Source organism: Arachis ipaensis, chromosome B01, assembly GCF_000816755.2.
Source record: "Arachis ipaensis cultivar K30076 chromosome B01, Araip1.1, whole genome shotgun sequence".
Lineage (NCBI taxonomy): Eukaryota > Viridiplantae > Streptophyta > Magnoliopsida > Fabales > Fabaceae > Arachis > Arachis ipaensis.
Window position 1 is genome coordinate 43,932,534 of NC_029785.2, and position 5,311 is coordinate 43,937,844.

Below are 5,311 nucleotides of genomic sequence, written 5' to 3' on the forward strand. Positions count from 1 at the left end.
GGGAACTTCATACATAGATGTGGAGTTGAAACTACTGCAGCGAGCTGATTCAATGTTGTCCGACCTATTAGGGCATTGTAGGCTGAGCTCACGTTGACTACTATGGAGTCTATGTTGAGTGTCCTTGACCGGGTTCCCTTTCCAAGGGTTGTATGTATCGAGATATATCCAAGTGGTTGGATTGGAGTATCTCCCAGCCTGAATAAGCTATTCGGATATGCTCTGAGCTCTTTTTCTTGTAGGCTGAGTTTGTTGAAGGCGGATTTGAACAAGATGTCCGCAGAGCTTCCTTGGTCTACTAGTGTCCTATGAAGATTAGCATTGGCCAATATGATAGTAATGACCATGGGATCATCGTGTCCCAGGATGACGCCTATTGCATCTTCTTTAGTAAAGGTAATTATGGGGAGATCGGTTGACCTCTCTCCTTCCCCGACATGATATACTTCTTTAAGGTGTCTTTTGCGAGAAGATTTAGAGATTCCTCCTCCTGCGAATCCTCCATTTATCATGTGGACATGTCTCTCAGGGCTGTGAGGTGGTCGTTCAGTTCATCCGACCTCTTCATCCCTTCTTCTTTTTCTTGGTTCATCCGTCTTGTTAACTAAGTACCGATCTAGTCGACCTTTTCTTGCCAATTTCTCTATGACATTCTTCAGGTCGAAGTATTCATTAGTGGGATGTCCGTAAATTCGATGGTATTCACAGTACTCTGTTCAATTTTCCCCTCCTTTTTTGCTTTTGATTAGACGAGGTGGAGGGATCTTCTCAATGTTGCATATTTCTCGGTAAAAATCTACGAGGGACACCCGAAGAGAGGTGTAATTGTGGTATTTTCTCGGCTTCCCACTGAGTTGATCTTCTTTCTTCTTGGACTCTTTGTCCTTGTCCCTAGATGGGTAGGAGAATCCCGATTTGGAGGTCTCTCCTAGTCATGAGTTTTCCTCCATGTTAATGTATTTCTCTGCTCGCTCTTGTACCTTGTTCAAGGATGTCGGATGCTTTTTTGATATGGAGTGACTAAAGGGTCCTTCTCTTAGGCTATTGATGAGACCCATGATCGCTGCTTCTGTTGGCAGACTTTGTATGTCCAGACATGCTTTGTTGAATCTTTCCATGTAGCTGCAGAGACTTTCCCGTTCTCCTTGCTTGATTCCTAATAGGCTCGGGGCGTGTTTGGTTTTGTCCTTCTGAATGGAGAATCTGGCAAGGAATTTTTTGGCTAAGTCGTCAAAACTTGTGATGGACCTGTGAGGCAAACTGTCGAACCATTTTATGGCTGTCAGGGTTGCCGGGAAGGCTTTGCATCGAACGGCATCCGAGGCATCGGTGAGATACATTCTGCTCCTGAAATTACTGAGATGATGGCTGGGATCTGAGGTACCATCATATGACGTCATGTCGGGAGCTTTAAAATCTTTTGGAACTTTAGCTTTCATGATTTCTTTGCTGAAGGGATCCTGGTCCTTGTGGGAGTTATCCTCATGGTTGGAATGAGTGATTCTGGTCTTGAGGTCGGCTTCGAGCTTTAGAAGCTTATCCTCTAGATCTCGTCATCGCCTAGTTTCTCTGCGGAGGTCTTTTTCACCTTCTTGCTGATGTTCAGCCTCTTGTTCGAGCTATTTGAGGCGATCTTGTTATTCTCGGATGGCTTCCAAGATTTCTGTGTTTGTGTTGGAGGGTTGTTTATCCCTTTTGTTTTGAGGCACATCTTTTGATGTGGTATCGTGTTTTTAAGCGAAGTTCTTTCTTTTAAACCAGAGCTGTGGTCGTTGTCATGGTCGTCTGCCATGGTGATGAGATGACTTCCAGGTCCCCGGCAACGGCGCCAATGTTCCGGGGGTTACCTGAAACTGAAGGTCGATCTCGGATGAGATCTGCTGTGATGGCCGGAGCTGTCACGTCCGACTTATTGGATCTGGTGGAGCTGGAGATGCTGCTGATCCTTCGTCACCGGAGGGTGGTGGTACCTGCAAAAGACTCTGATGCTTAAGTTAGCATGGGCTTTAAGCAGGGTTTTAGTAGAATCAGAGTATAAGTTATACATGGGTGCTCCAGTGTATTTATAGTGGTGTAGGCTGACCTTTCTAGATAAGATAAGTTAGTTATCTTATCTTTATCTTTAAGTGAGGTCATCTTATCTTATAGGGGAACCATCCTTATCCTTCTAGGCTTTAAATGCCTTTAGATTGGGCTGTGTCCCTTCATTTGGGCCTGTCTGGGCCTCTTATGTCGATTTGGCCTAACTCTTTTAAAGAAGAGATCAGAGGTCCTGACCTGAAGAGGTCGGTCGCTTCTGTCTTTAGTCGGTCGCTTCGGATAGCTCGACCCAGGTATGAACAGTTAGGGAACTGGCGTTTAACGCCAGTAAAGGTGTACAGCATGGGCGTTCAACGCCCAAAGAACCATCAGAGCTGGCGTTGAATTCCAGAAAAGGCACACCCTCTGAGTGCTCAATACACACTCATGAAATCCCTATCCAAGAACTAAAGGAAGTCAAGGCTTATTTAGAGACCATAGAGGTTTTTTTACATGCACTTCTGCAATGCATGAGTTCTGATGAACACTCATCCTCTGATGAGGATGAAGACACTAAGGAAGAGCAAATTTCTCGGTACCTAGGAGCTCTCATGAAGCTGAATGCCAAGTTATTTGTTACAAAACCTTTGGAGGAAGAACCTCCATTGCTTTCCAAAGAACTCAATGCTTTGGTTCAGTAGAAGCTACCTCAGAAGCTTCTAGATCTTTGACGTTTCCTGATTCCTTGCACCATAGGCACCATGACTTTTGAAAAGGCTCTGTGTGACCCAGGGTCAAGCATAAACCTCATGCCACTCTCTGTAATGGAGAAGCTGGAAATCTTTGAGGTGCAGGCTGCAAACATCTCACTAGAGATGGCAGACAAGACAATGAAGAAGTCATATGGCTTAGTAAAGGATGTCTTGGTGAAGGTTGAAGACCACTACATCCCTGCAAACTTCATAGTCTTGGACATAGAAGAGGATGAGGATGATTCTATCATCCTAGGAAGACCTTTCCTAGCTACTGCAAATGCCATGATTAATGTGGCAAAGGGAAAAATGGTTTTCCAACTAGGAGAGGACTACATCTTGTTCAAGATGTCCAATCCCAATTATCCCTTTGAAAAGGAAGAGACCATGGTGCAACACCTAGTTTTCCAACCCTCTCTTTCTGTGCAGAGCTTTACTGAACTCCCAAACTTCAATTCTAAGTTCGGTATTGGGCACCATCAACAAGCTCTAAGAACAAAGGTACTCGGAAGAAAGTACCTAAAGGCTAGAGGGACAAGAAAGTCCCAACTAAAGGCCTCTCACCTGGCATGAGAGTTATCTTCACCAAGAAACCAATCATACCACATACAGTGAGTCGTATCCTGTCTCTAGAGCATATGGAGCTTATTCATGAGAGGACAGGAAGAAAGTTTACTGTAAAGGGTGAAAATCTGAGCCCATACTCACATTCGTAAGGAGCTAACCGTCAAGCTAATGACGTTAAAAAAGTACTTGTTGGGAGGCAACCCAACTTTAATTAATTATTTTTATTTTTATCTTCTTTTATTTTGTTTTTTAGGATCATGATCATGTGCAGCAGTCAGAATAGAGACAGAAATGTTAAGCAGTAAAAACAGAACACTCTGGATGGAATGTTGCTGGCGTTGAATGCCAGCCAAGGAGCAGACCCTGGGTGTTCAATACCCCCAATGGGCAGCATAGCTGGCATTGAATGCCAACCAGGGAGCAAACCCTGGGCGTTCAAACGCCAGTGCATAGGGCAGGGATTCTTAAATTCCTAGCCTCTCAGGACTAGTGGGTCCCACAGCATCTTTACCTGGAGCACTGGCTGGGCATTCGATGCCCAAATGGCAACACTACTAGCCTTGAACGCCAGCTATGGACAAGTGTTGGATGTTCAACGCCCATGCATAGGGCAGGGATTCTGAATTCCCTAGCCTCTCAGGACCAATGGGTCTCACAGCATCTTTACCTACCCCACTTCTTTCCTCTATTACTTTCACACTTTTCCATATACTCTTTCCTATAAACTCTAGCCCAATCACATTCATATCACTTCCCCAAAACCATCATAACTCCCACCAGCCCCCACCCACTTCAAAATTTAAATTTCCCACCGATATTCCCACCCATGGCCGACCCCAACCCTACCCCACTCCTATAAATACCCCTCATTCTAACCCTTCATACACACACCTCTCATACACTCATAAGCCCCATTCGGCCGAGCCATCTCTCTCCCTCTATCTATGGTGCACGTGTACATAAATGCCACACTCTTCATACAGCAACAGTACCAGCAAGTGCACTAGGTTGTCCAAGTAATACCTGAGCGAGTCAGGGTCGATCCCACGAGGATTGTGGCTTGAAGCAAGCAATGGTTGTCTTGCAGGTCTTAGTCAGGCAGAATTAGAAACAGTTGAATTATGTACACCTTGAATGATTATATGTCATAAATGTTTGGATATTAAGTAGAAATAGGGATAGGAATAGAGTTGAGAGTCAGAGTTGCTTTGTCTTTCTGAATGAACTCTGGCATTACTATCTTCTTTGCTTGTGAATGATCTTCTTCTATGGCAGGCTGTAAGTGATCAAAGCCATTGCCCGTGGTCATTGATCTCCTCTGCTACAGGTCAAACGCCATTGTCAGTGGTCATTCAATCTGACGGAGGGTGAAGCTCTAGCAAGTCATTCTCTTGGCGATCCTACTTAAAGCGCCACAGACAAGGTCAAATCTTCCGGATCAGAGAACGATGCTTCTTAGGATTCTAGCCTATACCACGGAGACCCTAATCTCCCCGAAAATTGACCGAATTGGTGTCTCGAGAAGTCCCTAACGAAGTCGTGGATTAACCGTCTGAGAGATGTATAAACATAGTTGTTGGCTCGTGCTTTCCTGCAAGTATTCACACGAACCCAAGTAAAAGCGGGTGTTTGTCAGGCACGTTCGTCTTAATGTGATGAACAGAGCTAATTTGTCATATCATCCTATTCACCATGATGAAGATTGGATATACATCTTAGAGATAGATCAAACATGGATCAAAGAAGAAACAGTAATACTTTTATTAATTCATAGGACTCAACAGGGCTCCTCCCCTCAACCTATAAGGTTTAGAAACTCATACTGAAGTAAAACAATGATGAAACGTGTATGATGACTGAAAGTGTCTAAAAGATCTCGAATTACATAAATAAAATCCCTTAAATACTAAACAGATGACTAGTAAGGGGAAAACAATCTATTTAGTGCTAAAATCCACTTATGGGGCCCACTT